Source organism: Orycteropus afer, unplaced genomic scaffold (genome assembly GCF_000298275.1).
Source record: "Orycteropus afer afer isolate SDZICR_OR568_19922 unplaced genomic scaffold, OryAfe1.0 scaffold00014, whole genome shotgun sequence".
In the NCBI taxonomy this organism is placed as follows: Eukaryota; Metazoa; Chordata; class Mammalia; order Tubulidentata; family Orycteropodidae; genus Orycteropus; species Orycteropus afer.
In genome coordinates this window covers 22,297,853-22,309,371 of record NW_006921601.1, presented here as the reverse complement: position 1 = coordinate 22,309,371, position 11,519 = coordinate 22,297,853, and the positions used below count along the sequence as shown (strand labels likewise).

Sequence of the window (11,519 nt, the reverse complement as noted above, 5' to 3'; positions counted from 1 at the left end):
AAAAAAAAAAAAAAAGATAATGTTCTACATCTAGTATGGTGAGTAGTGTCTGGGGTCTTAAAAGTTTGTAAGCAGCCATCTAAGAGCAACTATTAGTCTCTTCCCACCTAGGTAAAAGGAGAACAAAGCACCACAAAGACTCAAAGAAGTAATTAGTTCGCAGGACTAATGGCCCACATGGAACCACAGCCTCCTCTAACCTGAGACCAGAAGAACTAGATGGTGCCCGGCTACCACTACCAACCACTCTGACCATGACCACAATAGAAGGTCCACTTAGAATGGGTAGAAAATGTAGAACCAAATTCAAATTCAAACAAACGAATAAACAAATAGATTTATTGGTCTGAAACAGGCTAGTGGAATCCCTGAGACAACCTTCTAACTTGAAACTGAAGAGACTGAAGATATTTCCTTTCAGCAAATGATTATTAGTAATGAAAGTCAGGATTTTAACTGTAAATGCAAATAAAAATCTTCACAAAGGTACTTGAAATCACACTGCTATCCATGAAATAAAATAGCAATAGCAAATATTTACTTTTAGTTCTTGCCCTTAATAGTGTTTCTAATTATACAATCTTGTGACACTTCTAACTCTTTCCTAATTTCTTATTACTAGCTGTCATGATATGAAAACGCACCAATTTTATGCTAACTGGTTAAGAATAAAATCCATTATGCTTTTCCAAATCTTTTCTTTTTTTTTATACAATTGTTTTCCAAATTAGTATCCAAATTAAAATTCTGTTTATCAAAAGTCTTGTCCTATCTGGGAAGACTTTGCACTTTTTCTTGCTGCACACACAGTGCAAATTGAAGCAGCCACCTCATTCAACATTTATTTATGTATTCACACACCAAACCTTTGTGAAATAATATTTAGAGCAGAGTACTCTGCTGAGTAGAGGGTTGAGATTTATAGACCACTTACTACACTATCTCCACCTTCATTATCTCCTTTCATTTTCACAACAGCTCTCTGAGGTAGACTTTTATCTCATTTTACAAATAAGAAAATTGATAGAGAAAGACAGACCAAGAAAAAATAGATAGTAACCAGAAGAGCTAAGGTGGCTCTGAGTGGTGCAAACTATTAATAATGCACTCAGCTACTATCTGAAAGATTGGAGATTTAAGGTACCCACAGACACCTCAGAAGAAAGGCCTGGCAATCTACTTCAAAAGAATCAACCACCCAGTGGAGCCCAGCTCTTCTCCGACCCACATTGGGTCACCATGACTTGGAGTTGACTTGATGGAGAACTCTCTCTCTCGCTTGCTCTCCTGCTCACTTTTTCTTTTTTTTTTTTTTAAAGTAGAGTTGAGATTTGAATCCAGGGCCCTGGTATTTTCTCTCTGGTATGAAAATCTGTGCTCTTTCATCTACAAGTTGCTACCAGACACTTGGAAAAAGACAAGGATGGCTCTCAGTTTTCTAGGGGGAGAAAGAAAAAGCCAAATCACCACGATATAACATATGCCAAAGATCACAAGAAGAGTACAAATGAAAAACAGGAGAAAAAGCCATTCTATCTAGGGTAGGGAGGAAGTAAAGTATTCATAAGGAAACCTTCAAGCTAGGCCTTGGAAGGAGAATGTTGTTGTTACGTGCCATCGAGTTGAACCCAATTCACAGTGATCCCTCCTCCCTGGGTGACCAAGGTGGTATCACTATGGAAGTAGATTATTCAACCTTCCATCCAAGGAGTGGGTGGTGGGTCTGAACCACCAGCCTTCTGGTTAGCAGTCAAGTGCCTTAAGCACTATACTACCAGAGAGAGAGAAGGAGAAAATTCCAGAAGAGGGAATGGATCGGCAAAGGTTCAAAGACAGAAAGGTTACATTATGTACCAGAAACTAGGCTCATACTGAAAATGGCTGAGCATGATGGTACAGATGAGTAAGAGAAGCAAGAAAACCTAGAGTGGGATGATGAGGGAGGAGGGCTTGAAGATGGTTTGAAGAAATATAGACAGGACAAGGAGGTGAGGAGCAGGGTCAATATGCCCATAACGTTTTGGTGATGAGGGGGTTTGGTGTGAGCACAGAGGACAAGCAATGATTATGCTCCTAAAGTGGAATAGATATGAATCTTACTGAGGGGAAAGGAATCTCTAAATCCAGGAACTCAGAAGGTGATCAGGATCTACTTAAGTGCAAAGGAGACAATGACTTAAAAGGAACAAGGGATCAAAGTTACTGATGGTGGTGGAGGAAAAAAGGGTAACATAAATATAACAGAGCTATATTTGTGAGACTGTCACTGTTGCTTAATACCTTTGTGACTGGCAATTTACTTAACCTCTAGAGACTTCAGATTCCTTGTCTGTAAAGGATTCTTTATCTCTAAGAGCACTGTGTAGTAGTTAAGAGCCTGGGTTCTGGGGACAGATTGACTAGATTCAAACTTCATCTCTGTCCTATATTACTTGAGTGACATTGGGCAGGTTATATAACTTTCTGAGCTTCTTTACTCATCTACAAAATGGTAATATTAACTGGACCTAAGAGTTACTACAAGTAAAGTGTGTCTGACATATTGTCATCATTTGTAACATATTAGAACTATCACTGGTGATATTAATATATTATATCTCAGAGAACTGCTATAAGGCCAAATGAAGTAAAGCACATAAGTGGCTTATCTGGTGTCTGCTACGTAAAATTAAGTCCATGAATGTGATCCAGTCAAGCAGAAATAACAAACACCAATGGTTATCAAACTGTTAGCATGTGCCACTCACTGTTCTAGCTTCTCATTTTAACTAACAACACCATAAGAGAGTTTAAGTAAATTGGAAAGGTTATGTTTATCGTGAGAGAACTGTAGTTTATATTTATTTAGTCTAGTTGTAGGTCTTGACTACTTAAACACTAAGCTCTACTATTTTCTAATAGCATAAAAATTAGTATTAGTGCTAACAGTGCCAGCAGAAGCATAGAAACTAACAAAAACTTTGAAAGAGGAAATTATATTAAAACTAGATGGTTGAAACAGTGAAATATGAGAGCAGGATTCTTTTCCCCTTCCTTCCTTTGTTTTGAAGTAGTAGTGAAATGTAACAGCTCATTTTGAGAGCATTTTGTCCGGAAAAATCTGGATTTCAATAAAGAAATGCAAAAGGTAGTAGAACTGAGCATGGAAAAGAAGTTAAATAATATAGACATAGGATAATATCTATGTGCATACAAGGAAGACCAGTTAATACAACTATTATTCAAATTTATGCATCAATCAGTAAAGCCAAAGATGAAGAAATTAAAGATTTTTACCAAAGTCTGCTGTCTGAAATAGATCAAACATGCAATCAAGATGCACAGATAATTACTGACAATTGTAAAGCAAAAGTTGGAAACAAAGAAGTAGCATCTGTAATTTTGCAAGATCAATGACTTATTCATTACTGTATGTGTGGACCTTACCAGATGGAGTACACAGGAATCAAACGGACTATCTTGGGGGAAAGAGACAATAGAGAAGCTCAATATCATCTGTCAGAGAAGGCCAGGGGCAGACTGTGAAACACATCACCAATTAATCATATACAAGTTTAAGTTGAAGCTGAAGAAAACTAACATAATTCCACAAGAGCCAAAACACGACCTTGAGTATATCACACCTGAATTTAGAGACCACTTGAAGAATAGATTTGAGGCATTGAACATCAATGATCAAAGACAAGATGAGTTTGGGAAGAAATCAAGGAAATCATATACAAAGAAAGAAAAAGATACCAAAATGGATGTCAGAAGACACTCTGAAATTTGGTCTTGAACACAGAGTAGCTAAAGCATATGGAAGAAGTGATGATGTAAAAGAGCTGAAAAGAAGATTTCAGGGTTTGAGAAGACAAAGTATTATAGTGGAATGTGCAAAGACCTGGAGTTAGAAAAACAAAAGTGAATAATATGTATGGCATTTCTCAAGCTGGAAGAACTGAAGAAAAAATTCAAGCCTCAAGTTGCAATATCAAAGGACTCTGACCGGAAGGGATCCATATTTGTGCCTACTCTAAACACAATACAGAAATTATCAAGCTATATCATTAATATCACACACAAGTAAAATTTTGCTGAAAATAATTCAAATATGGTTGCCACAGTACATAGGGAAGGAACTGCCAGAAAGTGAAGCCTGATTTGGAAGATGACATGGAATGAGGGAAATCACTGCTGATACCAGATGGCTCTTGGCTGAAAGCAGAGAATACCAGAAAGATGTTAACCTGTGTTTTATTGACTGTGCAAAGACATTCAACTATGTGGAGCATAATAAATTATGGATAACATTGTGAAGAAAGGAAATTCCAGAACACTTAATTGTACTCATGAGGAACCTGTACATTGACCAAGAGACAGTTGTTCAAACTTAATGCTCTGGTTACCTAGTGTTGCTCTGACAAGAATATACCACAGGAGGAAAGGCTTGAACAAACAGGAGTTTATTCTCTTACAATTTGGAGACTTTAAGTCCGAGTTCAAAGTGCCAGGCTCTAGGGGCTAGAAGAAAGCCCCTCAACCTTGGGCTTCAGCTCTGCCTCCTGCTCCCAGCCCACTGAAGCTGGAGGCTTTTCTTCACTCAGGAAGCTGCTGACTGATGAGGCTAACAAACCCAAGGTTGACAAGTAAAAAGGCACAGTCCAATGTTACCAAACAAACGTGGAAGGCAATTGATTTAAGTCCATTGAAAGTCCCAAGGTTGACAGAGCATGGCAGGCTGCTAAACAATGACTCAGCTACATGCAGGGTTCAAGTGTGCCATAAACTAAAGACCATACCCAATTCCTGCTTATATATAGGAAGCAGATCATATCCCTAAAGCAGCTACTCAGCTTCTTGTGGTAGATCCCAACATGGAATTGATTGCCAGTCTCATTATGGGGAATAACTACAACCAGCTGCCCAGCCATTCAACCAGGCACAGCCAAGTTGACACACAACCTTAACTACCCAATTGAACAAGGGGATATTTCATGGTTTAAAATTTGGAAAGGTGAGCACCAGGGTTGTATCTTTTTACCATACCTATTCAATATATATGCTGAGCAAATAATCTGAGAAGCTTGGCTATACGTAAAAGAATTCTGCATCGAGATTGGAGGAAAACTCATTAATATCCTGTGATATGCAGATGACACAATCTTGCTTACTGAAAGTGAAAATGACTTGAAGTGCTTACTAATGAAGATCACAGACTACAGTCTTCAGTATGGCTTACAGCTCAACAACAAAAAAAAAACCAAAATCTTCATAACTGGATCAATTAGCTACATCATGATAAACAGAGAAGAGGTTGAAGTTGTCAAGGATTTCATTTTACTTGGATCAAAAATCCATGCTCATAGAAACATCAGTCAAACAATCAAACGATGTATTGCATTGGGCAAGTCTGCTGCAAAAGACTTCGTGAGAACATTCATAAACAAAGACGTCACTTTGAGGACTAAGATCCCCTGACCCAAGCCATGGTATCTTCAATTGCCTCATATGCATGTGAAGCTGGACAAAGAATAAGGAAGACTGAAGAAGAATTGATGCCTTTGAATTACAGTGTTGGCAAAAAATATCGAATATACCGTGGACTACCAGAAGAAAGAATAAATCTGCCTGGAAAAAGCGCAGCTGAAATGTTCCTTGGAAACAAGGATGGTAAGACTTTTTCAGACATTGATCGTGTTATTAGGAGGGACTAGCCACTCCTCGGAAGGAAGGTTGGGCAATCCTACTTCTGTAGTGATACTGCCTCGGAAACCCAAGGAGGGGTCGCTATGAGTCAGGGCTGACTTGACGGCACATAACAACAACAACAACAACAGTCCCTGGAAAAGGATATCATTCTTGGTAAAGTGGAGGGTCAGTGAAAAAGAGGGTCAATGCGATGGATTGACACAGTGGCTGCCGCAGTAGCTCCACCAGAGCAATGAGTCTGAGTATGGTGCAAATGAAATTCCAAATGTAAATCTTACTAGCTATCATCTTAGGCAAATTGGTAACTTAATTTTTCTAAGCCACAGCTTCTCAATCTATAAGATGGAGATAATATGTTCCCATACTTTAAAGAATTTACATGAATATTAACTATATCAATTAGGGAAGGGCACAGTGTCTGATTTATAATTAATGATGTATAAATATGAGCTATTATGATATTGAAATTTCCTAATATTCAATAGACTTTACAGAGAATTTCTATTCCTCATTTTTCCCCCAGAATAACTTGCTCTAAGTAGTAATGCAATTTCTGTGGCCATTGGCTCAAAGTTGCCCCATCCCATCCTGAAGTGATAGCAGCTTAAAGTGCATGAGCACATATAGTGGGAATTTTATCTCCCATTCTGAAATTATACAGAATTTACCCAAAGCATCAGCCTCTTAATCTGTGCAGCAATAGTTCATCTAATGTGTCTGATAGTAAATAAAGGCAACAAACACTCAAGGAAAATTAACAGTATTCTCTAAATCAAATGCACCTGTCTTAGGATCCCCAATTTTTACCCCAATACATATGTCCCCACCCCCAAACACACACACACACACACACACACCCTTCTGTTTTTTAATTAGTCAGTTGTCTCTGAGATATTCCTAAAGCACTCTAGATGCCTTTCATAAGACTCAACCCAAAAGGACGTGTATCCCTCTTACTTCATTTGTATCTCTTGAAGACGAGGGTCCAAGTTTTATTTCACTTTTGGCAAACAGCACGGTGCTAGCAGAGTGCTTTGTATATGGCATCCCCTTAAGAAACGAGCATTCAATTATTTTTGTAAAAAACATTTAAAAGAGGTTAGCAATAACTTCCCTTCCTGATATATATGTAGGTGATCATAGATATTTCCTTTTGAAACATTTTTCTCCCAATACCCTCTTCAATCAATTGATCATATCTTTGTTCTTGAACTTTATAATAGGGACAAATTACTGCTGTAAGATTCCTGGAAGTCTTAGGAAGCTGAGTTACTTTTCATATAATAACTGTAGGTTGGCAGCTATGAGCTAGAATTTAGAGTATGAATGTAGATAAATCCTCACTTGAGATAGTTGCTGAGTTCAAGTACAATGTCTAGTTTGGCTTCATCCTTAATTCTTCCACAAAACACTGTGGAATATCCTTAAACCAATTGTCATTGCTCTGTCCGTCCATCACAGGATGCTTATCAGCCTCTGAAACCTGAAGGTGCTGTCTCTGAAGATCTGCTTTCAAAAACAAAATTAGACACTAATGTTTCAGAGGTAATATACTGTCATCTTAAAGAGCCTCAGTGTTTATCAATATTTAGTTTACTTGGACATAATGTAGTATGCTCATTTGATCATTTGACAGTCATCAATTTTGTTTTGCTCTGACACCGCCAAAAAAAAAAAAAATCTTTACTATTTTGACAGTGGAAAAGCAATTATATAAAAGGAAATATTTAATATACACATGAGTTTTATCATCCTTAGTACTGGTCTCATCTTTGATACATATAATTAAATTTCCCAAGGAGGGGTCACTATGAGTCATGTCCAACTCGACGGCACATAACAACAAAACAACAAATATCCCTGAAAATAATGTCCACCATTACAGATTTTTCAAAAGACTTATCTAGCAATCAAAGCCATGCAAATAAGTAAATCTTACAATGATTCCACAATTATGTATTTGCTCCTTTCTATGCACCTAGTCCAGCACCAAATAATAAAATGATTTTTTAAAGAAATCGGAAAATAAGTTTTTTAAAGAAAGCACACAGAAAAGGTACTTAATAGGAGAAATGTTACTAGTAAAGAAGGACATTATTTGAAATCAGACATACTGGAGTTCATATACCATCTCTGCCTGTTACCAGCTAGTGGTATTTTGGAAAATAAATCTGCTATAGTGTGTTCAGTTTCTTCATAGGTAAAACAATTACAAGGATGCCTGCCTTACAGAGTTGCTGTGAGGAAGAAATATGATTCACATAAAACTAATTATATGTGATAATATATATACATATATATAATTTTATCTGCCTCCTGAAATATAAAAATAATACAATTATGAAGAGGATCTATAATCCATATCCTCTCTCTCTCCCCCTATGCCTGTCCAAATCTCTACTAATTAGGGAAAGAAAGATGTTTTTAACACTAAGTGACTTGTTCCACATTGACTGAAAAGCTCTTTTGGTAATCATTCATTCATCTCCACTTTACCTAGTAACAGTATCTCTTCTGTAATTTGACTCAGTTGAGCTGGCTATTTTTTCTCACTTAAATCTGAAAGTCAAATTTCTAGACTTTTTTTTTTTATTTTTCCTTATAGGGAAGAAGGAGAAGGCTGTCTTTTGCTTCACAATATAAAAAGATCATATTACTGCTTAACTCAATAGGCCTAAAGCAAACATTTGTATTGGTTTTAGGTTTATTTTTACAATCCTTTTATTTTTGATATTCCACTATGGAGTTTTTGGGTGCATTTTCAATTTTTTCCCATAAGCTAAACATTAAATTTCATAACAAATCAAATAATAATCTAGATTATCTGCAAATATAATTATGAATTGGTGATAATAGGAGAGACATTTAAGACTCCATTCAACCCAACAAATATTCATTTGTAAAATGAATTTTTGACTTCTGGTTTAAATTGTGTCTTTCTTTTTATATTGTTGTTTATAATCCATTTCAATAAAGAAACTGACTTAAGGTCTGATCACTTCTTTAAAAGAAAAGTGAATAAAAAATGAGTAGAAAAATAAAGAAAAGAATTACACTTTGTTTCTTTAAAAAAAAAAACATTTTATAGAAATAAATTGCATTTCACTAGATACATACTTATCCATTATTTGGATCCTTCAGACTTTTTGAATTCTAAATCCAGATTCTCTAGAATATCAGGTAGTATATTTATACCAGTATTGAATATGAAAATAAACCATCAATAAAAATTTCTGGCAAATAGTTCAGTCAGATGGTAGAGTAGGAAGACAAGCTATACAGACCCTCTTCAACAAAGGAAAGAGAAACCAATGGTTACAGATACAGAAGACAATACTGAACCCTGAGCTTTGAAAGGAAGGATATAGAGTGGATTAAACACCAACTAGCAGAAGAACCCGGAGGAAAACAGTGAATAAGAAGACAAACAGAGCTGAGGACTATCAGCTATCTTGACAGCACAGACAGTTTGAATATTTCCACGTGGTGTTAAGACCTGAGAATTAACCTAAAATCAGCCCTGATTGTTAAGGGCTGAATGGATGACTGCACTGGTGGCTGATGACTGACTGAAAAGGGAAAAAGAAAAGGAGACAAACTGAGCTGTGGACTTGCAGATGTCTGGAGGGCACAGCCATAATAAATGTTTCCAAGAGCCAACCGTTTTGGATATTTAAAGCAACAGCATTCTGATTGAGATTCTAGAGACCTAAGAATAGGCTCCACTTGCAAAGGACAGCATGGACATACCAGAAGCTGATGACTGGAAAGGAGACAGGTGGTCAGTCCGTAGTGCTGCCAACTAGCAAATAGAGGAACACAATAGCCTGCTTACTCAGATATAGCCAAATAATACAAAGAAAATGAAAATCTTGGGTGAATCATTCCAACATAAAATCACCAATTAAATATAAATACAACAATGTCACAATGTCTTGGAGACAACAGACTATCACAGTCCATACAAAAAAACAAGATAAAGCAGTAGAAGCAAAGGACCAGGATATAGACCCAGAACACATCCTTGAGGAAGAAGGAACATTGGAACTTCCTGATAAGGAATTCAAAAGAATTCTATTTAGGTACCATCAACAAATTGAGAGACAGATCAAGGAAAACACTGACAAAATTAAGGAAAGCACAGAAAAAACAAAGGAAAAATTTCAGAAGACAATACAAGAACAATATGACAAAATGAATGAAAAATTAGAAATGATGCAAAATCTACAGATAGAAATCTAGAAGATTAATAGTAAATTTTCAGAAATAGATAACACATTGAATGGGCAAAGGAGTAGAATTGATCAACGGAAGCCAGAATTAGTGAAATTGAAGACAAACACCTCAATACTTCTTTGGAAGAGGATCAATAAGAAAAAATATCAAAACAAAATGAGGAAAGCCTAAAATTTATGTGGAATATCATCAAGAGGAATAATCTACATGTAACTGGAATTCCAGAACAGGAAGAGACAAATAAAACCCGAGAAAATTGTCTAAGATTTGCTGGAAGAGAATTTTCCTGATATGATGAAAGATGAGAATATATCCATTCCAGAAATCCAATGAACCTCAAACAGGATAGACCCCAAAAGAAAATCACCAAGACATATCATCATCAAACACACCAAAACCAAAGACAAAGAAAGAATCTTGAGAGCAGCACAGGAAAAATAAAAAGTTACCAACAAATGTCAACAAACAAGACTTTAGCCAATAAGAAATAAGACTTTAACCAATAAGAAATTAAGGAAATTTTTTAAAACCAGACCAATCTTATAAGAAATGCTAAAGGGAGTTCTTTGGACAGAAAACAATAAGGGCAAACAACAACCAATCATTAACACACATGATGACATAACCCAGAAACCAATCCAGTTATGGAAGTATACAAAGTAAAATAAGCTTACAAGACTATGAACAGGAAACCAAAGATATCAATTGGCAAATGAAGACAACCACAGATCAAAAAGAGGGGAAAAAATAATAGTGTAGTTACAGAACTTCTAAATGGTGAAGAAGTTGAGACAATTGTAAGAGAGAATGGGCTGTTCTAAACTTGGGAAGAAAATTAAAAATCACAGGGTAAAGGATAAAATGATAAACCTTCACATCACAGTAAAAAAGAGAACAATCAAAAATATTTAGCAAATAGTAAAATAATAGCAACAAAGGAAATGATAACATCATTCATAAAGAAAATGAGCGCAACACAGAAAATTATATGGAACAAAGAAATCAGCAACACCACAAAGAAACACATAACAAAATGACAGCAACAAATGCATACTTGTCTATAATTACACTGAATGAAAATGGATTAAACGTACCACTCAAGAGATGGAGAGTTCCAGGTTGGATAAAAAAAATAACCCATTTAGTCTGCCTATAAGAGACACACCTTAGAGAAAAAGACAGAAATAGACTAAAACTCAAAGGTTGGAAAAAGATTTATCAAGCAAACGGCATTAAAAAAAAAAAAAGCATGAGTGGCAATATTAATTTCTCATAAAACTGACTTTAAGACAAAAACCACCATCTAGACAAGAAGGACATTATACAATTAAAGGATTGATTGAAAAAGAGAACATAACCATAATAAATAATATAAACCCAATGAAAGAGCTCCAAAATACGTAAACCAGACTTCCACAGAACTGAAAAGACAAATAGATGATTCCACAGTCATAGTGTTGTTGTTGTTGTTGTTATGTGCCATTAAGTCAGACCCGACCCACAGCGACCCCTCCTTGGGTTTCCGAGGCAGTATCACTACGGAAGTAGATTGCCCAATCTTCCTTCCAAGGAGTGGCTGGTGGGTTTGAACT

General features: G+C 36.1%; 1 protein-coding gene across 1 annotated transcript in view; it reads right to left on the bottom strand.

Annotated features, from left to right (window-relative positions):
- SLC17A6 (solute carrier family 17 member 6) overlaps positions 1-11,519 on the bottom strand; it is a 58,834-nt gene that overhangs the window by 27,633 nt on the left and 19,682 nt on the right. The gene's annotated exons all lie outside the window — the stretch shown is intronic.